The following is a 22,829-nucleotide window of genomic DNA, read 5'->3' as shown; positions in this document are numbered from 1 at the left end:
ATCCACAACAAGTTCAGATGAGGCTACAGAAGAAAAAAAATGTCCTGGCCACAAGGAATGCGGTAGTACCTGGAAGCAATGGAATAAGATATGTGGAACAGAAAAGCTAGTGAGAAAAAAAATGGCAGGAGCAGCTAGGTGGCACAGTGGATAAAGCACCAGCCCTGGATTCAGGAGGACCTGAGTTCAAATCTGGCCTCAGACACTTGACACTTACCAGCTGTGTGACCCTGGGCAAGTCACTTAACCCTCATTGTCCCACCAAAAAAAAAAAAGAAGAAAAAATAATATAAAATTAAGTGATGGGGCAGCTAGGTGGTACAGTGGATGGAGAGAAAAAAAATGTCAAGGCATATTAACACCTTAGAACAGATGGTGGAAAATCTCACTGAAGAACTGAATGTCCTGAAACTTAGAATGGACCAAAATGAAAACAATTACTCAGTAAACCAAAAAGAAATATCAAAACCAGATTAAAAAATCAACAACACATGATCTAAGAGATACATCAAAAACAACTAACCTGGAAAATAGGTCAAAGAGAGATGATCTGGGGCAGCTAGGTGGTGCAGTGGATAGAGCACCAGCCCTGGATTCAGGAGGACCTGAGTTCAAATCCGGCCTCAGACACTTGACACTTACTAGCTTGTGTGACCCTAGGCAAGTCACTTAACCCCAATTGCCTCACCAAAAGAGAGAGAGAGAGAGAGAGAGAGAGAGAGAGAGAGAGAGAGAGAGAGAGAGAGAGAGAGAGAGGGAGAGAGAGAGATGATCTAAGAATTAACAAACTGTGTGTAAATTAGGAACAGAAAAATGTTTGGATACCACATTTCAGGATATTATAAATGAAAACTTCCTAGAATTGTTAGAACCAGAGGGCAAAGTGAAACTAGAAAGAATAATATACTGTTTCCCTCTGGGAAGAATCCTCAAAATGAAAATATCAACAACATCATATCTGAAATCTAGAGCTCCTGGGTGAAAGAGAAAATAGTACAAATGGCCCCCCCCCAAAAAAGTTCAAATTACCAAGGACATACAATAAGGATTACACAAGACTTAAAAGCTAACACCATAAATAAGAGGAGAGCTTAAAAATGATATTCCAAAAGGCAAGAGATGAAGGTTTACACCCAAGGATAACCTATCCAATAAAACTAAATATAATCCTAAAAAGAAAAAAATGGGTCTCTAATGGGATAGAGGATTTCCAAGCATTCCTGATGAAAAATTCAGGCTGAGGAGATATTTTGAAATAGAAATGCAAGTGCAAAGAGAAATATAGAAAGGATACATTTGTTTAATTGAAAGAGAATATGTGGGGGTAGCTAGGTGATGCAGTGGATAGAGCACTGGCCCTGGAGTCAGGAGGACCTGAGTTCAAATCCTACCTCAGACACTTGACACTTACTAGCTGTATAACCCTAGGCAAGTCACTTAACCCCAATTGCCTCACAAAAAAAAAAAAGAAGGAAAGAAAAAAAAAGGAAAAAAAAAGAAAGAGAATATGTGGAGATGAATTGTTTATGTTAGCAGGGGGATAAGAAACATGTCTTCTCAGAACATCTGTGTCACAGAGAAAGGTTAAAATGATAGAAGGTGGCTTTGGTTTGTTTTAATGGCCTTAGGAGAAGATAAAAATTGGAACAACAGGGGACTATATTGTGGAGAGAGGAAGGAAGAAGGGGAGGGAAATCACTATTACATAATAGTGGTATATAAGATGAATTATATATAGTTACAGAGGAAGGAGGGAGAGAAACAGGTTTCCTATGAACTCCACTTTCATTTGAATCAGATAAAAAGATTGAGCACAATTACACACTCAGATTTCAGTATAGAAATATATTATGCTCAAAAGGAAAATAGGAAAAGTGGGGGAAAGAGATATAGAAAGGAGTCTAAAAGGAATAGCAGTATAGATAAAAGAACAGTCATAAACAAAACAAACTCCAAAGTTGAAGGAGGATCATGAGGAAAGGAAGAAAGTGAAAACCTGGGACCAGGGTTGGAGTAAGGAGGGGAGAAGAGCTACAACAGAGAAGAAAGAGGTTATTTCATGTATGTGAACACAAGAGTTAGGCAAGCTCACTCCCTTCTATCACCTTCTGATTTGTAAAGAAAGTGCAAGAGGCAGGATGGAGAGAAATACCTAGTTAACAATCATAAAATGTGGTGAATGGGATGAACACATTCCTGAATTGGAAAAGGATAACAAAATGGACTAGAAGGCAGCATCTGACAATATGGTGGTGATGGTGTTTTACAAGAAACACACAAAGATTTATAGAGAGTTAAAATGAAGATATAGAGCAAAATCTATTATGTTTTAGCTGAACTCAAAAAAGAAGAGTAACAATCATGATTTTAGATAAAGCTACAATAAATATGGACATGATAAAGAGATAAGCAGGGAAATTATGTTTAAAGGCACTGTGGATAATAAATCAATATCAATACTTAATTTATATGCACCTAATAATACCAGTGTTTAAATATTTGAAGGAAAAGTTAAGTCAAGTAAATAAGCACTTATTTATCACCTTCTATGTGCTTGTCACTATGCTAAATGCTAAGGATACAAAGGCAAAAAAGTTCCACTCTCCAGAAGCTGACAGTTTAATGGGAGAGACAGCATTCCAACAGTTTAAAAATACATATGTAAAACATATCTACATCTACATATGTATACATATATGTGTATATGTACATACACACAGAAGATACATTGGAAACAATCTCAAGAAAAAATTACTAGCATTAAGAGGGATCAAAAAAAACTTACTGCTGCAAATGAGATTTTAGCTGAGAATGAAGGAAGAAAGAGATAGTCAAACTTTAATAGTGGTGGACCTTAATGTATGCCTTTCAGATCTACCTAAATAAAAAAAAAGATGAAAAATAAAGAAGTTAAGGATATGAATAGAATTTTAGAAAAATGAGAGATGATAGCTCTTAGCTATACATGATATTTTCATAAAAATTAACCATGTGGGGGGGCATAAATAACTGTTTCAAAAATGCACAAAAGTTGAAATACTAAAGGCATTGTTTACTGACCACAATGCAATAAAATTAGATTCAATAAAGGTCTTTAAAGAGAGAATTAAAAGTAATTAGAAACTCAATAACATAATTCTAAAGAAATGGTAGGTCAAAGAACCAATTATAGAAAGAATAGAAAATGCATCAGTCAAAATTATCATAATGAGACAACATTCCAAAAACTGAGATGCAACTAAAATAGTTCTAAGAAGAAAATTTTTATTTCTAAGCACTTTCATCAACAAAAGAGAGAGAAGGAAAAATAAATAAATTGGGCATGCAATTAAAAAAAACCTTTAACACCAAATTAAAAAATCCCCAACTAAAGAACAAAGTAGGAATTATGAAAATTAAAGAAGAAATTAATAAAATTAAAAGAAAACCATCATTGAAATAAAACAAGGAGCTGCTTTGTTGAAAAAATTACTAAGATTTATAAACATCTAACCCAATTTTTTTTTAAAAAGGGAGGAAAACCAAATTGTTCATATAAAAGTATTAAAAAGGAGAACTCTCTGATTAATGTCTCATTTTCAAGATATATAAGGAACTGATGCACATTTATAAGAATAAAAGCCATTCTTCAACCGATAAATGGTCAAAGGATATAAATAGCTAGTTTTCAATGGAAGAAATCTAAGTTCTCAATAATTATATGAAAACTGTTCTTAATCATTAATAATTAGAGAAATGCAATTTAAAACAACTTTTGGTTCCACCTCACACCTTTCAGACTGGCAAAGATGACAGAAGAAAATGACAAATGTTGGAGGAGCTCACTGTGCATTGGTCCAGCCACTCTGGAAATCAATTTGGAACTCTGCCCTGAAACTCGCCAAACTGTACAAACCCATTGCCCCAACTAGTAAGGCCTATATCCCCAAAGAAATCAAAGAGGAAAAGGATCTATATTTATAACAATATAAAATTTCTCTTGGTAGCCAAAAGTGTGAAATTTAGGGTAAATGTCCTCCCATTGGGGAATGGCTAAAAAAAAAATCTGTGGTATATTAATGCAATCGAATATTTTTTTTTAAATGTATGAGGTATTTTATTTTTTCCGTTACATGTAAATATAGTTCTCAACTTTTGTTTATACAAGCTTTACAATTTCAGATTTTTCTCCCTCCCTCCCCTCCCTCCCCCCCTCCCCTAGACAGCAGGTAATCTGATATAGGTTATGTCTATATATCTCTATACATATAGATATAGATATAGATATATACACATACATATATATACACATAATAACATTAATCCTATTTCTGCATTAATCCTGTTACAAGAGAAAAAATCAGAGCAGTGATGCAAAACCTCAAAATAGAAAAAAAAAAAACAGCACCCAAAACAAAAGAAATAATATTGTTCAATCAGCATCTATACTCCACAGTTCTTTCTTTCTTTTTTTTTTCTTGGATTTGGAGATCCTCTTCTATCATGAGTTCCCTGGAACTCTTCTGTACCATTGCATTGGTGAGAAGAATATAGTCCATCACAGTAGGTCAACACTCAATGTTGATGATACTGTGTACAATGTTCTTCTGGTTCTGCTCATCTCACTCATCATCAGCTCACGTAAGACCCTCCAGGTTTCTCTGAATTCTTCCTGCTCATCATTTCTTACAGCACAATAGTATTCCATTGTATTCATATACCACAACTTGTCCAGCCATTCCCCAATTGATGGGCACCCCCTCAACTTCCAATTCCTTGCTACCACGTAAAGAGCAGCTATAAATATTTTTGTACATGTGGGTCCCTTTCCCCCTTCCATGATTTCTTTGGGCAAAAGACCTAAAAGTGGGATTGCTGGGTCAAAGGGTAATTGCAATCGAATATTATGGTGCTATAAGAAATGAAGATTTTAGAAGAAAATGAAGTGAGAACTGTTGCAAAATAAAGTGCTCAGAAATAGGAGAGTAATTTACATGTACCGCTGGCTACTCTGGCCCCCACTGACTGAAGGCCAGGCAGGTTAGATTTCATTATTACTCTACTACCTTTATGGGAATCTGGGTGGTATCTAGAGAAGAGGCCAAATTTGAACTCAGGTCTTCCTGACTCCAGAATGGCACTCCATCCACTGTACCACCTAGCTGCCTTGGATTAATCAAGATCCTATATTAAGACCCTCTGGGTCTTTTATAAAACACTGGGTCTGTTCTGAACCAACCATTTGAATGTAGAACAGCCTAGATGAGAGAGAGAGAGAACAGTTTTCACCAGAATTCTGAGAAAAAATTGGTTGGGGAAGGGGGAAGGATTGTCTTGGCCTCCTCCTTATCCCTCCACCTTGACCAGAAAAGAATCTTAGGGACTTCAGAGGACTGAAGGCATCTTAGCAACATCCTCACAATAGCTTATGGTGGTGGTGGTGTGTGTGTGTGTGTGTGTGTGTGTGTGTGTGTGTGTGTGTGTGTGTATAATATGAAAAGAAATGAAGTTAGTCTAGCACAAAATTCATTTTTGGGAGCCAAACTTTGACAGTTTGAAATGTCAAAAGGTTAAAGAGATGAGTCTAAACAAATAATCTGACAAATTAGCCACAAGGAGATGTCTTCCTTTTCAAACCCTGTTTTTAGATGAGCTAACCATTATAAGTGATGAACTCAAAATCCAAAGGAATAAACTACTCAAAGCAGGAGGAAACTAAGGTTCGCTTCACTCACAGGAAGGCAAGTAAGTTACAGGAATGTCCAGTCAGAGCCGCTGAAAAAAAAACGCTCCTTACAGCTTCTGTTGTAAGGCTTAAAAGGCCTAAAAGAACCTTCATTGTTCTCCCTAAAACCTTTGTGAGCTTGGGAAAGTGGCAGGTTGTTGTCAGCCCCAGAAGGATGCTTAAGGGGGCTTATTGCTTCAGTGGACACAGCCAGACAACCAGCTTTTATGAAAGGAAGTGCTGCTTGTTCCCTGATAGAACAAGGAAGGAAAAAATGAAAGGCATACAGTGTCAGTTTCTACCCAGAACAGATACCTGAAGCGTCAGGACCAACAAGATATCGGATTCTTGTTCAGGAAAAGATGGCCTAAAAGCCAGATCTTTTGTTGGAGCGAGAACAAAAGCATGCAAAGAAACGCCCCAAAGTCTTCAGGCCTTCGGTATTCTCAGCCACTCTTTCTGGGTGGGAGACGACTGGCACATGTCTTATGGAGCTCTCGAGGGCATAATAGTTCTTAAGAGTTGTTCTGGGTTTGGCTCTATCTACTGAGAGCTCTAACAAGAGCCAGATATGGGTCCGTGGCTGGAGGCATCAGTAAGGAGCAGAGGAAAGAGGAGCTGCGTATTAAAAGAAGCCAATGTTTCCCTTCTAACTTAAACTGCATTTGATTTGTTTGTGCAAAAACTTTAAAATATTATTTTATCAAAATGTTTCATTTCATCTTATATGAGCCTCTCTATTGTTTAGTCACATACTCTTCCCCAATTCTTAGATCCTAAAGGTAGTTTCTTCCTTGCTCCTCCAATTTGTTGATGAAGTGAACTTTTATATCTAGGTCATATCTGTATGTTTTGTACCTAATTAGTCCTACTGATAAATTGCTCTCTTTGTCTCTCTGTCTCTGTCTCTCCTTCTCTCCCTCCCTCCTTCCCTGGCTGTCTCTGTCTCTGTCTCTTTTTTCTTGTTTGTTGGTTTGTTTTTTAATTTTTTTTGTCTCTGTCTCTTTTAACCAGTACCAAATAGTTTTAATGATTACTGCTTTGTTTGAGACTTAGTACTGATAAACTCCTTTGCTTTCAGGATAAGCTTATCACTTCTAAACTCATCACCCTGCTGCTAACTTGATGATTACTACCTTCCTCAGTCTCCTCTTCCCTTTCATTGGAGGGATGGAGGGTGATGTCCCCATTCCTCCTAATGCCTTCCTTTGTAGAGGACAGAAACTGGACTCTCAGCTTTTTCCATTTTGCATGTACTGCCCTGCCTGGTTTTAACTTGATAAGAGCAAAAGAGGAGAGTATAAAAGCTGACTTGAAGCTTAATACCAAAAAACTCCTAAGATCTTGGTAACTGGTCCCATCACTTCCTGGTAAATAAAGGGAGATGAAATGGAAGTAGTGTCAGATTTTATATTCTTGGGCTCAAAGATCACTGCAAACAATGATTACAACCATGAAATTAAAAGACGTTTGTTCCTTGGAAAGAAAGCCATGGCAAATCTGGACAGCATGCTAAAAAGCAGAGATATCACTTTGCCAACAAAGGTCTGTATAGTCAAATCTATGGTTTTTCCAGTAGCTATGTATGGCTATAAGAGTTGGAGTATAAGGAAAGCTGAGCATTGCAGAATCAACATTTTAAAATAATGGTCCTGGGAAAGACATTTAAGAGTACCTTGGAAAGCAAGGAGATTAAATTATTCAATATTTAGAGAAATTAATTTAGCTTATTGGAAGGGCAAATACTAAAGCTGAAGCTTAAATACTTTGGCCACATAATGAGAAGAATAGACTCTTTTGTTTGTTTGTTTGTTTGTTTGTTTGTTTTTAGGGCAATGAGGGTTAAGTGACTTGCCTAGGGTCACACAGCTAGTTAAGTGTCAAGTGTCTGAGGGTGCAAACTTTTTTTTTTTGGATTTTTTTTTGAGGGTGAAAACTTAAAGCATTTGCTACAAAGCATTCATTCCACCAAACTCTCTTTCTTTCCTTCCTTCCTTCCTTCCTTCCTTCCTTCCTTCCTTCCTTCCTTCCTTCCTTCCTTCCTTCCTTCCTTCCTTCCTTCCTTCCTTCCTTCCTTCCTTCTTTTCCTTCTTTCTTTTTCTTTTTTTTTATCTTTCCTTTTTTGTTTTTGTTTTATTTTAGTGAGGCAATTGGGGTTAAGTGACTTGCCCAGGGTCACACAGCTAGTAAGTGTTAAGTGTCTGAGGCCGTATTTGAACTCAGGTACTCCTGAATCCAGGGTCGGTGCTCTATCCAGTGCGCCACCTAGCTGCCCCTATCTTTCCTTTTTTGAGGCAATAAGGGTTAAGTGACTTGCCCAGGGTCACACAGCTAGTGTCTGAAGCCAGATTTGAACTCAGGTCCTCCAGGATTGGTGTTCTATCCACTGCACCACCTAGCTGCCCCAAGTTCACATTCAAATGTGGCATGGTCAATGGATTAATTCACTTTGAAAAATGGCATCTTCACTGCCATGTTCAGTGTTCAGTTCAGTTCATGTTCAGTTCAGTGTTGGACTGGTCCAACTGGTCACTGTTTGGGCTGGCCCTGGTGACAAAAGTTGGCATGGTCTCCCACCATGGACTTTGGCTTTCTTGATGTTTTGAAACTCACAAGCCTTATCCATTTTGTCCCTGATATTCCTGCACCTAAGGCAGGAAGGATTATATACAACATAGACAGAAGCAACAGCAAGAAATCAACTCATGGCCTCATGTCACCTGAGGTGGGTGTGAATAGGCTGCTGGCACTCTCCCCTGAAAGCTTACAGTAATTATTCCCTTCTTACTAAACATGAGGACAGCTAGGGAGCAACTAGATGGCACAGTGGATAGAGCATCGGCCCTGAATTCAGGGGGACCTGAGTTCAAATCCGGCTTCAGACACTTGACACTAGCTGTGTGACCTTTGGCAAGTCACTTAACCCTCATTTCCCTGACAAAAAACCAAACAAACAAAAAATGAGGATAGCTAGGTGGCAGAGTAGACAGAGCACTAGGCCTGAAGTCAGGAAGACTCATCTTCCTGAGTTCAAATCAGGCTTTAAACACTTACTAGCTGTGTGACCTTGGGCAAGTCACTTAACTCTCTTAGCCTCAGTTTCTTCACTTTATTTTTAAAAATTTTGTTATTTTTTTTTTGCGGGGCAATGAAGGTTAAGTGACTTGCCCAGGGTCACACAGCTAGCAAGTGTCAAGTGTCTGAGGCCGGATTTGAACTCAGGTCCTCCTGAATCCAGGGCCAGTGTTTTATTCACTGCTCCACCTAGCTGCCCCAGTTTCTTCACTTTAAAATGAGCTGGAGAAAGAAACGGTAAACTGCTCCAGTATCTTTGCCAAGAAAACCCCAAAAGAGATCGTGCTGAGTGGGACATGACTGAAAATGACTGAACAACAACAATAACAAATGAAATACTAAAAATGTATCTAGGAAACACAGAGAGAAAACAAAGCTGAGTCATTGGGAGGTTTAGAGTTAGGCAACTGTATTTGATGTCCAATGATGTCCTTCCAAGCAGTAGGTTATGGCATCAGCATAAGCTGCTTGACTGTGGAAGAAACTAAGCACAAAGTTTAGAGGCAGCCGATAGAGCCTGGAATCAGGAAGACCTGAGTTCAAATCCCTCCTCAGTCACTTACTAGCTGTATGATCCTGGGCAAATCCCATAACCTTTTTCTGTCTCAGTTTTCCCATTTGTAAAAATGGAGATCATAATAGCATTTGACCTCCCAGGGTTGTTATAAGGATAGAATGAGATAATATTTGTTAAGAGCACATGATCTATATAAATGCTAGCTATTATTACTATAGCTCTTATTGGAGTGAAATAATACAGAGCCAAGGTGTTAACTGCCTAATCAGCAATTTCACAAATGGCTTTACATTAATGAATAGCAGTAGCAGCAGCAAAAGTACCACTACCAGCAGCAATAGTAATAGTAGTAGGAACAGGAGCAACAGCAGCAGCAGCAGCAGCAATAGTAATAATTAATGAACAACAGGAATTATCTTATTACTAAATCCACTTCCATTAATTGTTTTGTGAGTTCATTTAATGTTTCTTGTGTATGTAGGAACAAATTATCTGCACCCCACCCAATTCCCCTCATACACTGCATACCTTTTCCACTCCTTCCCCATGGGGATGTCTTCTATGTGGGCCATAAGTAACGTTTCCCAAGGTGCTGGACTGGGGAACTGAATGAAAAAGGGAGAAAAGAGGAGCCCAGAAGCCAGGATGCTCAGGACTGGACAGTGTCCTAATTGCCTGCTGGGTATAGACCAGGGAGGAGCAAATGCCTCATGGGCTCCTATGGGAGCTCCCATGGGCCTGGTAGCAGTACCGCAATAAGAATTTTGTGTGTGTGTGTGTGAGAGGCAATTGAGGTTAAATGACTTGTCCAGAATCACACAGCTAGTAAGTGTCAAGTGTCTGAGGTCAAATTTGAACTCAGGTCCTCCTGAACCCAGGGCTGGTGCTCTATCTACTGTGCCACCTAGCTGCCCCCAATGAGAAATCTAAGGACAAAAACCACACCAGATTTCTGCTGCTGCTACCTACCTACCAGGAGATGGTATCCAAGGAAGACTTATTATTTTCTAATAAGACCAACATTTTTGGAACCCTATGTGTGAACTGGCTTTGTGTTTGCTTCACTCAAAAAGAATCTCTATCCCCCAAGATTTGAAGGACAGGGTAGACAAACCCACAGGGGATGAAATTCCAGAGTCTAAAGGGGAGAGGCACCAGGGTCATTTCTCTGTTTCATAAACAGGAAACTGTCTGAGCTGAGCTGACCCAAAAGAAAGCCCAGCTAATCCCCTTGTGCAAACTCTTTGTGCCCCCAGATGTCACAATCCCTATTCTAGACTTTGGGCAAGGCACAGGGGTTCAGAAAAAGTTTGGGTCAGAGAATTTAGAAGTCATACAGTTAATTCAACTCAAAGTTCAATTCAAAAAGCATTTATATACTGGCTGTTGGACTCTGGGGCAAATCACTTAACCTCTGAGGGTCCTGGGCACCTCTCAAAAGACTCAAAGTTACAAACCAGTTGACAACTTGTATTGTATTGGGAGCTTCTTCACTAGGAGTTCCCTACAGTGTTTTATGAAGTAGGGTCCAGGGTCTTCTGGGGAACCATGGAATGACTCGAAGGGATATATAATTGAGGAATCCAAGAGTCAGAAGATGGACCACATCCCATTATCCCCACAAATGACACTCGAGGCTTGTTTTCAACATAATTACACCTACCCTTTACCCATTATAGACCAATATCCCCCTTCCCTTTCCCCTTCCAGTGCTGTGCAGGATCTCAGTTTTCTCCCTTTGAGCCTAGAATCAACCCTTAAGGCAGTTATAACCTAACCCAGGCACCCACAGGAGCAGCTACTCAGGTGCCATTGGGAAAATCCCACCCCATCCCCAACATAACCACTAAGGAAAAATAATTACAGATGGGGTGCACAATCAAAAAAGTTTGAGGATCACTGTCCCACACAGATGAAATCGTATGTCAGGACTAAAAACAAAGTGGCACTGGGTATACAAAGCTAGAGATAAGGCAGGGCCTACTCTCGAGGAATTTACAATGTAATAGATTTTGTCACTTCTGGGTGCACTCATGACCATGAGTGGACAGGGAATGTGGATATATTGATTGTGGTCAAGGATAAGGAGGAGAATGAGAGATGATGAAGAAGAAGAAGAAGAAGAAGAAGAAGAAGAAGAAGAAGAAGAAGAAGAAGAAGAAGAAGAAGAAGAAGAAGAAGAAGAAGAAGAAGAAGAAGAAGGAGAAGAAGGAGAAGAAGGAGAAGAAGAAGAAGAAGAAGAAGGAGAAGGAGAAGAAGAAGAAGAAGAAGGAGAAGAAGGAGAAGAAGGAGGAGGAGGAGGAGGAGGAGGAGGAGAAAGGAGGAGGAGAAGAAGAAGAAGAATGTAAATAAAGTTCTGGGCATGGAGTCAAGAAGACCAGAGTTCACATCTGGCTTCAGATACTTACTAGCTATGTGACCCTGGGAAAGTCACTTAGCCTCTTTTCCTCAGTTTCGTCAATGTAAAACAGAGATAATAACAGTATTTGTCTCCCAAAGTTGTTGTGAGGATCCAATGTGATCATCTTTGTAAAAAGTGCTTGGCACAGTGCCTGTATTTCCTCCCCATTTTCTCTTTCCCTTCCCTTTTCCTTGATAATAGCTAGCATTTATATAGTGCTTTAAAAGGCTGGCAAGACACTTCATTTGTGTGATCTCATTCAATCTATATTACTAAATAACAACCAATCTCTGGCTCCACCAATTACATAGTCACCAGAAGCCTCCCTACTTCCTCGAAGCCCTAAAAACCCTTATTTGAAATGCTGGTGCTGTCAATTGCTCCTCTTCCATGTTGATTCTCGAAGCAGGGAGAGCCATGGAAGGAACTTTCCCCCATCACTTGTGGGCTTCAGATGGCCTGACTGTTCCCTGATCTCCCAGCATGCTCTTCTCTACCTAACTACCTGTTTCAAAACTCTAATTCCTCTAGCCCCCACTCATCTCCCTCTCTTCTGAATGATATCACCTCATGCAGTTTGGAGCTGGGTTAGAGACTGCCATATTTTTTGTCATCTTAGTTTCATGTGCTTTAGTTTTGTCTCTCAAATCCAGCCTCAGATGATTACTAGCTGTGTGATCTTGGGCAAGTCACTTAACCCTGTTTGTTTCAGTTCCTCATCTGTAAAATGAGCCTGAGAAGGAAATGACAAACCACTCCAGTATCTTTGCCAAGAAAATTTCTAGAGTCAGACATGACTAAACAGTTTTTTCTCACCAATTAGAAGGTAAGCTACTTCTGGTAGACAAGTAATATGCCCTGCTTTTCTCTGAGCAAAGGAGGAGTGGAGAATACCAGGAAAAATTTATTTGAGAGAAAAAGATCCTGTGTTCAAATCCAGGATCTGCCACTTTCTTTGCGCCCTTGGGTCAAAGGATTTAAAGCTAGGGGGAACCCTCTATTTATGCAATAATAGCTTCAGTATTGGAAGCTGTCAAAGGGGTCTATCTAGCCCAGTCACCTCTATTTTACAGATGAAGCAAATGAGACAGAGAGAGGTGAGTCAACTTGTCTGAATTCAAAATGATAGGTAGTGGCAGAGCTGAGATTGAATCAAACCCATTGATATCTAATCCCTCACTTCTCCCACTATCTCCTCTCTAGTCATTTCACTTCTTTGGATCTAAGTTTTATCATCTATAAAATGAAAGGCCTGAAATCTAACATCCCTTTCAGCTCTAAATTCAGTGATGCTGTGAGCACTACTGCACAAAGCCTTGCATTTAGCAAACACATAGTAGGGCTTATTGGTTTTCTCTCCCCCAAGCTATAAGTGGAAGAGTAAAAAGAGTAGAAGCTTCTTCTCTGGTATATTCTTCTCTTCAGGTTTTGTCCAGATTTAATCTGAGAATTCCCAGCTTCATCCTAGTTTAGCTATCAAATGGCATGGCCAGCCACTGACCTGATTTTATTCATTAAAAAATATCAAGCCTTGGGAAATTCCATGCCCACCTCGCAGTTGGGCATTCTACCCCACTCAGGAGCAGGACTGGGGAAATGCTATGTTCTTTATGATTCTTCTAGAGCAAGTGACCTTCTGTTATCTTGCTGTGGCTATTTCTGGGTAACAGTACTGTCTTGTTAGGTTAAGAGGTGTTTTTAGTGTTGATTTACCCAATCAAAATTAGCTCTGACTCTCCACCTTCCCAAACCCCAGCCATTCTCCCTGATTCTAATCTATTTCATTCATGCCTAATCATGTGATCTCAGCATAATAGACCCATTCTCCCCTTCAGTACCCCTACGGAAACAGGCAGTCCTGCTTGGATAGTGTATGCAGTGTTTGACTTTTTTCTATAGAATTTTAAAAAGGAATAAATAATAAACAACAAAAAACTACAACATAGCTATGAACCCATAGCTACGAGCCCTTCCAATAGAGTAAACACAGATAGCTTTTCCTTAGCCCAGAGAACTAAACAACAAAAGCTGAGCTGGGATAGAGTTTTGTTAGTAGATGCAAGACTTCTGGGTGATTTGGTGTATATAGACTCAACTGAGTTATGACGCCAGGCAATGTGAATCCTGGGCTTGGGATCAAGAGTCTTGGGTCTGGGTCTCATGGATTGGCCATGGTGTGAATTTTGAGCAAGATGAATCCCCTCTTGGGATAATTTTCTAAATGGAGGGTAGGGATGTTGGACTGTAAGGTTTCTTCTAGTTCCAACTCTATGTGCTAAGCATTAGTGGAATATGCTGATGAAAGGAGCTGAGCCCCCTCTGAAAAAGAATCAAGAATGATTCCCCAAGAGAAAATGTTGAAAGAAATTAATTGGTGATTTTCAAAAGAAGAAAGGAAAGCTATCAACGGCCACATGAAAAAAATCACTAAATATAAGAAATGTAAATTAAAACCACAATACAGTTTTACAACACATCTCTTGGATTGGAAAAGATGACAAAAGAAGGAAAAGAGCAAATATGGTAGAACAAAATACACAAGAACACTGTGGGTAGGGCTCTGAATTAATCCATCCTGGAAAACAATTTGAAATGATATCCAAAAAGTCACTGAACTCTGCATACCCTATCACACATCAAAACCATGATTAGGAATATAACCCAAAGAGTTCAAAGATCAATGGGATCAAAGTGTATACAAATATTTGTAGGGGCATCTAGGTGGTGAAGTGGATAAAGCACCAGCCCTGGAGTCAGGAGGACCTGAGTTCAAGTCCGGCCTCAGACACTTGACACTTACTAGCTGTGTGACCCTGGGCAAGTCACTTAACCCTCATTTCCCCCCCTAGAATATATTTGTAGCAGCATTTTGTTGTTGTAGTAGCAAAAAAACTGGAAATAAAATGGGTGTCCAGAAATTAGGGAATGACTAAACAAATTGTGATTATGAATATAATGAAATGTTTTTATTTTTGTTTAGTTTTTTATTTTTGCCTTAAGACACTATAAATCCAAATGGAAGGGGCTTGCCCTGCACATGCCCGGATAGCCTAACATGGAGGCACCTAACATCCCACATTTTTCTACCACATGGGTGGGAGCAGCCTCCTCTGATTAGCTGCATAGCCAGAACAGGCTATATCTTTAAAACTGGCCAGATTAGAACAGTCTCTATTTTTCCTTCTGTGTCCAACTGGCTTATAGGCTATAGACAAGGTTCTTTGGAATATTCTAAGGGCCTTCTGAACTCTGACATTCTGTATCCTAAGGGCCCCACCAGCTCTGACATTCTATGATCTAAGGGACCTCCCAGCTCTGACATTCTGTGCTCTAAGGGCCCTCCCAGCTTTGACTTTCTCTGTACCTGCCTCACAGTGTTATTGTGAGGCTTTGTTGAGGTTATGTAAAACACTCTGCCAGTGTTAAAGCATCATATATATATTGCCCATGCTGCCAGGAAAGATTCAGAGCTAAGAGAGGGACTACCAGGGCTTCTTAATCTAGGGTTTGTGAACTTGGTTTTTAGGTTTTTTTGTAAATGTGATTATTGTGTTTCAGTAAGATTTTTTTCCTCTGCATCTTATTTCATGAATTTAAGAGCGCTGTACTGAGGAGTCCTTAGGTCCAAGGGGTCCAGGATACCAAGAGAAGTTAAGACCCTCCTGCTTGAGAGCAGTTTCTGTCCCTGAGACATAGAACTTGTGCATCTCTCTCTACAGTTCTCCAGGGGAATTCTCTGCCTCAGAGATAGCAACTGTGAGCAGGCTACGGTTGGTACCTGTTGGTCCCAGTGGAGAGTAAACATTCCTGGGCCAAACCTTGAAAGGAAGCATGGTGACACTGACAATTTGGACTTTGAGGAACTGGGTTCAAATCCTAGCTTTGCCACTTACTACTTGGGTGCCCTTGGGCCAGTCACTTAATTTTGATAGTCCCTTTTAGCTTGAAATCTATGATACCATGACAGTGACAAAAACTTTCCATTCTATTAGGGAAGTGACGTCTAAAACAGAAACCAGGAGAGGTAGTAAAGGAGGGGGAAGAGGAGGAGGAGGAGGAGGAGGAGGAGGAGGAGGAAGAGGAGGAAGAAGAATCAGCCCCAGCACCTACCCTAGAGGGGAGATTCCCTTCCACTTCCAGGACCCCAGAGATCCACAGGCTCCTCTCCTCCAAGGAGAGTCTCTCTTCTTACCATGGTAACAACTCAGTGTGGAGTGTGGACAGTGGTACTTCAGCCACTCAACTTCATAGATCATTTGGCCAACTTCACAGGCAATGGGGTTGACTTCAGATACTTTGGCAGTGGTAGATGTTGCCTGGACTGAACGAGTTCTGGTGACTGTGCCATTTGCAGGACTTTGTTTCCTGGTTGGGATTCTCAGAAATGGTGAACCATCTTTTTTCTTTTCTTTTCTTTTTTTTTTTTGTGAGGCAATGGGGGTTAAGTGACTTGCCCAGGGTCACAAAACTAGTGTCGGGTGTCTGAGGTCGAATTTGAACTCAGGTCCTCCTGAATCCAGGGCAGTGCTTTATCCACTGCGCCGCCTAGCTGCCCCAATGGGGGACCATCTTTTGTTTGTTTGGTTTTTTGGTGAGGCAATTGGGGTTAAGGGACTTACCCAGGGTCACACAGCTAGTAAGTGTCAAGGGTCTGAGGCTGGATTCGAACTCAGGTCTTCCTGACTCCCAAGCCGGTGCTCTATCCACTGCGCCACCTAGCTGCCCCAATGGTGAACCATCTTGATGAAGATCCACCACTGTTCTGTCACCCTCCTGCTCATCTTGAATTTGGTGGTGGCCAACTTCTTAGCCTGTTCACCCTGCCCTTCCTTATCCACTCAGTAGCTGATACATGGTGCTATCTGCAAGCTCATCTGTGATAGCTATTTCATCAATTTCATCACTTTGACCAGCCAACACCACTGCCCGATTAAGTTCTACTCCTCTGCTTCCCACATATGGCAGAAGAAAAGGGTTGTTTATGGGATCATGGGCATTGCTTGGCTGTTGGCCCTAGTATGTGCCACACCCATTCTCCTATTCACATCTGTCATAGTGACAGATGGGTGTTTGGTCTGCCCCAACTTTGTGTATGACTTTGACAAGCAGTCCATCCCAGAGAATCTGGTGGAAATCATTTGTGGGCTGGAGGAAAGCTGATCACCATTGTGACCATTGTCCACTGTGTCTGTCGGTTCCCACTGCACACCCTCAATATTCTCACAGTCTCTGCCCTGCTACTCACGTCTTCCAACAAAGACTGCTACTAAGGCTCTGCAGAGGGCAATTGATTTTGCGGGACCCATAGTCATTGCCTTGGCTTTCCTCAGCAGCCACCTCAACCCTCTCTTGTGCCTTTGCTGCCCACAGCTTCCAAGGGGGCATCCAGGGGACCAGCTTAGTCAAGCTCTTTGTGCAGGTGGATGATGTCATAAGAGAGAAGGTGGGAGAAGAGTCTGCTCAATTTGGGATCCAGAGTCCTAGTCAGTCTACCCAGTGCTTGCTTATGTTCAGTGTGAATTCTGTAAGCTGAGGCTGTTTTTTTGGGGGTGGGGTGGGTATTGAAACAAAGGGGGGGCTTCTTCTCCATAGACCCATAGATTATTAGAGCTGGAAGGGAGATTAGGACATAAGATGTTAGAGTTACAAGGGACCTTAGATGATAAATCTGGGAAGGACAAATATATCACAGAACATCAGAGCTAGACAGTGCCCAGCATAGCAGATACTTAATAAATGCTCATTGATTAATGGGTAGACAGGACCTTAGAACACAAAATGTTAGAGCTGGTAGGAACCTTAGAGATCATTTAGTCCAACTCCTTTATTTTACAAATGGAGAAACTGAGGCCCAGAGAAGGAAAGGGACTTGCCCAGAGTCACACAAGCAATAAGTAGGAGATCCATCATTGCTCCCTAATCCTCCCCAGCACTTCTGGCTTTCCATTAACAAATCAAAGGGAGAAAGAAAATGTAATCTTTTTTTATTTTACATACAAGGTATTTTATTTTTTCCGTTACATGTAAAGATAGTTCTCAACTTTTGTTTATACAAACTTTACAATTTCAGATTTTTCTCCCTCTCTCCCATCCCTCCCCCCTCCCCTAGACAGCAGGTAATCTGATATAGGTTATGTCTATATATCTCTATACATATAGATATAGATATAGATATATACACACACACACATATATACACACATAATAACATTAATCCTATTTCTGCATTAGTCCTGTTATAAGAGAAAAAATCAGAGCAATGATGAAAAACCTCAAAATAGAAAAAAAAACACAACAGCACCAAAAACAAAAGAAATAGTATGGTTCATTCAGCATCTATACTCCACAGTTGTTTTTTTTTCTTGGATTTGGAGATCCTCTTCTATCATGAGTTCCCTGGAACTCTTCTGTACCATTGCATTGGTGAGAAGAATATAGTCCATCACAGTAGATCAACACTCAATGTTGATGATACTGTGTACAATGTTCTTCAGGTTCTGTTCATCCCACTCATCATCAGCTCACGTAAGACCCTCCAGGTTTCTCTGAACTCCTCCTGCTCATCAAAATGTAACCTTTTTTTAAAAATTTGATTTAGTTTTTTTCTTTTTCTTTTTTTGTGGGGCAATGAGGGTTAAGTGACTTGCTCAGGGTCATATAGCTAGTAAGTGTCAAGGGTCTGAGGCCAGTTTTGAACTCAGGTATTCCTGAATCCAGGGCCGGTGCTTTATCCACTGTGCCACCTAGCTGCCCCCCAAATTGATTTAGTTTTGTTTGTTTGTTTGTTTGGTAGGGCAAAGAGGATTAAGTGACTTGCCCAGGGTCACACAGCTAGTGTCAAGCGTCTAAGGTCTGATTTGAACTCTGGTCCTTCTGAATCCAGGGCCAGTGCTTTATCCACTCAGCCACCTAGCTGCTCCCCCAATTGATTTAATTTTGAGAATTTGGCTGGGGAGTGGGGAGTGAAATTTGAAGAGGCTGAGTGGTTTGTCCTGGCTTGCAGGCTAGTCAGGGGCATCTATGACCCTCCTAGCTCCATGTTCAGGGCTAATTTGGGCAATATTACATCTTCCTCCTCTCCAGTATGACATTTGACCTTGTATTCTGGCTGCTGAGGGATGCCCAGAGTACCATAGCCTCTGTGGGAGGTAGGGTTGGTGGAGAAAGTACCTCTTTGGTGCTCTCTGCCATTCATCAGGGGAACTTGCAGAAATAGGTGTCGGATGAGGGATACTGGTGAAGCAGTGCCAGCCTGCCTGACAAGGAGCGGAGGTTTGTAGCTAGAAGGATCCTTAGTCAGGAGATGGACAATGATCAGCAAGGAGACCAGTGTCATTAAAAAATAGACTACATGGAGGGGAGGAAATGTATGAGAAAACTGGAAAGAGAAGAAAGGGCCAGGTTATGGAGACCTTTAAAAGTCAAATGGAAGATTTTATATTTTATGCTGGAGGTAATAGGCTCTTTCATTGAAGTTTTTATGGAATAGGGAGTGACATGCTCAGACCATGCTCATCTTCAAGGAAGAACTTTTTGATAGCTGAGGTGAGGGTGGACTGGAGTGGAGAGGGACTCGAGTCAGGGAGACCAGCCCCCAGGCTATAGCAATAGTTTCGGGGTGAGGGGATGAAGGTCTGCACCAATATGGTGACAATGTCAGAGGAGGGAAGTGGATATGTGCAAGAGATATTTTAAAGGCAGAAACAATAAAACTTGGGGCAGCTAGGTGGTGCAGTGGATAGAGCACTGGCCTTGGACTCAGGAGGACCTGAGTTCAAATCTGGCCTCAGACACTTAACACTTACTAGGTGTGTGACCCTGGGCAAGTCACTTAATCCCAACTGCCACACACACACACACACACACACACACACACACACACACACACACAAAAGAAACAATAAAACTTGACAACAGTTTGGATGTGAATGGTGAGAGACAGAGAGAGGGTGAGAGAGAGAGAGAGACAGAGAGAGGAACTGAAGATGAGACTGAGATTGAGGTTGCAAGCCAGAGTGACTGGAAGAATGGTAGGACCCTCAACAATAATAGGGAAATTAAGAAGAGGAGAAAGAATGGGGGAAAGAGAATGAGTTCAGTTTTGGACATGTTGAGTCTAAGATGTCTATACACAACAGTCTTGCTTGCTAAGTGCTGTTATTATCCCCTTTTGAGGAAACTCAGGCAAATGGATGTTGTGACTCACCCAGGATCACACAGCTAGTAAGCATCTGAGGCTGGGTTTTAATTCAGTTCTTCCTGACTCCAAGGCCAGTCCTCTATCTACTGTGCCATTTACCCTGCCTGAAAGTAATACATCTATCAAATCCTCTCCTGCCCAAAATCACTACAAAGATTACTCACGGATTAAACTCACAGAGTTTGAACATACCTGACATGGCTGTCAGTGCAGGGATAGACACAGGAGTCTATAATGATCTGATGGTATCTGAGAGATCAGTCAGTGACAGGAGAAGCAGACCAGTCACGAGGCTAAATTAGGAGGTTATAGGTACTCGACAGCACTAGAGAGCACTCATGTGAAAGGTACGGTGCATGTAACTGCTTATGTTTACAGTTGTACATGTAAGTCACTGCATGTTTGAGTCTCCTTATGGGGCAGCTAGGTGGCGCCATAGTGCATAGAGTGCTGGGTTGGGAGTCAGGAAGACTCATTTCCCTGATTTCAAATATGGCCTCAGACACTTAGTAGCTGTGTGACCCTGGGCAAGTTGCTTTATCCTGTTTGCCTCAGTTTCCTCATCTGTCAAATTAGCTGGAGGAGGAAATAGCAAACCATTCCAGTATCTTTGCCAAGAAAACCCCAAATTGGGGCCTCTAGGTGGCGCAGTGGATAAAGCACCAGCCCTGCATTCAGGAGGATCTGAGTTCAAATCCAGCCTCAGAAACTTGACACTTATTAGTTGTGTGACTCTGGTCAAGTCACTTAACCCCTCATTGCTCCGCAAAATAAAAAAACAAAACAAAAACAAGAAAATCCCAAATCAGGTCATGAAGAGTCAAACACAACTGAAAAATGACTGAACAACTGGGTATCCTTGTTTCTTATTTCCCTGTTATATTCATTTGACTGTTTTGTGTCATGTTCATGCTATAGCAATGTATATTAATTTGTTTTGTGTGTTTACTAATGTTTATAATTAAATTATATTTTACATACAGGCCTATAGATAGGATTATTACTATAGCTAGCAGGGCACCTGCTAGTGGATAGAGTGCTGGCCCTGGAGTCAAGAGGACCTGAGTTCAAAGCTCACTTCAGACACTTACTAGCTGTGAGACCCTGAGCAAGTCACTTAACCCCAATTGCCTAAAATATCCAGGGCCATCTCCAGTCATCCTGATGTATATCTTGCCATTGGACCCAAATAGCTCTGGAAGAGAGAGTGAGGTTGGTGACCTTGCACAGCCCTCCCTCACTTAAATCCAATTCAGTGCAAGTCACGACATCACCCCCATGCCGTGGTCCTCTTTGAGAAGGAAGGACAAACAACAACGACTGCAGCTGACTTTTGCTTTGTTAGCCATTTTTATTGCCATTGATTGATGGCTGGGTACTATGTATGTGCATATGCTTCCAAAATGTGTGCATGTTCTGTATCCTGTGTGTAGTTAGGCATGCTGTCATGGTGGTATCCTCCCAAGTGATGCTCTGGATGGTGCCAGGTCTACCGCAGGTACTGTTAATATGCATTTATCTCCATTTCAACTGTATCCAGGGTTGGTTACCTCCAACACCAGGATAATCATCCTTGTCATTTTGCAGCTGATGTTTGTGTTTATACCATATCCTTACAGGTGCACCCATTGATCTTTGCAAGGGACCACAAAGAATTTAATCCCTGGGAAAGAATGTCATCTGAGTCCCAAAGTCTTAATGTTTGCTTTGGACTTTTAGCTTTGAAGGAGAAGATGGATAAGGTAAACCCCACTTCATTTTGCTGAAGGGGAATACTCTGGAAAGATGTGGGAAGAGCAGGCAGTCTTCATCACATCCCTATCTCCAACTTGCTACACTGGAGTCTTTGGGAAACTTCTCTTTGGGTGAGATCTGGGACTCTCTCTTGGCTGAGCTTCTTCATTCTTCACTGTATTATCTAGCATATATTCTCCTATGTATACCTTCTCTGATTGCTGTTTTGCTACTGAGTTGAGTAAATGAGTTTCTTTGCTCCCTCTTATGTATGTTAATTGTGTAACTGGGATTTGACAGGAAGGGAGTTAAGCTTTGACTACAAGGCTTGGGATTCTGCTGCTTCCCCCATTAAGAATTAGAGACCAAGGGGCAGCTAGGTGGCGCAGTGGATAGAGCACCAGCCCTGGAGTCAGGAGTACCTGAGTTCAAAATCTGGCCTCAGACACTTAACACACACTTACTAGCTGTGTGACCCTAGGCAAGTCCCTTAACCCCAACTGCCTCACAAAAAAAAAAAAATTAGAGACCAGAAGTTAGCTTGAGACACAAAGTGAAATGTACTGTATACAAAATAACGGCAATATTATAAGATGATCTGCTGTGAATGACTTAGTCATTTTATTTCTTTTTGGGGGGTGGGTGGGGCAATAAGGATTAAGTGACTTGCCCAGGGTCACACAGCTAGTAAGCATCAAGTGTCTGAGGCCAGATTTGAACTCAGGTCCTCCTGAATCCAGGGCTGGTGCTTTATCCACTGCGGCACCTAGCTGCCTCCGCCTTAGTCATTTTCAACAATGCAATGATCCAAGACAACTCTGAAGGACTTATGAAAAATGCAATCCATCTATAGAGAAAGAACGTATGGTACCTGAATACAGTTGAAAGTATAGTTTGTTGTTGTTAGTTCCTTTTTCTAAAGTTTTTTTTTTGTCTGCTATGTTTTACATGACTGCACATATATAATTTATATTGAATTGCTTGAATTCTTAAGGGGGGGATAGGGAGGAAGGATGAGAATTTGGAACACAAAGTTTTAAAAATCGATTTTACAATTTGTTTTTATATGTAAGGTGGGGAAAATTCTAAATAAATAAATAGTTCATTAAAAAAAAGTTTGCTTAATCCTGAAAATCACATCCCCTAGACTAATAATATTTAAGGAGCAGATAGATATAATTCTAGGCCCAGTACTCTC

The sequence above is a fragment of the Dromiciops gliroides genome, chromosome 2 (genome assembly GCF_019393635.1).
Source record: "Dromiciops gliroides isolate mDroGli1 chromosome 2, mDroGli1.pri, whole genome shotgun sequence".
NCBI classification, from domain to species: domain Eukaryota; kingdom Metazoa; phylum Chordata; class Mammalia; order Microbiotheria; family Microbiotheriidae; genus Dromiciops; species Dromiciops gliroides.
This window is presented reverse-complemented; position numbering follows the sequence as displayed.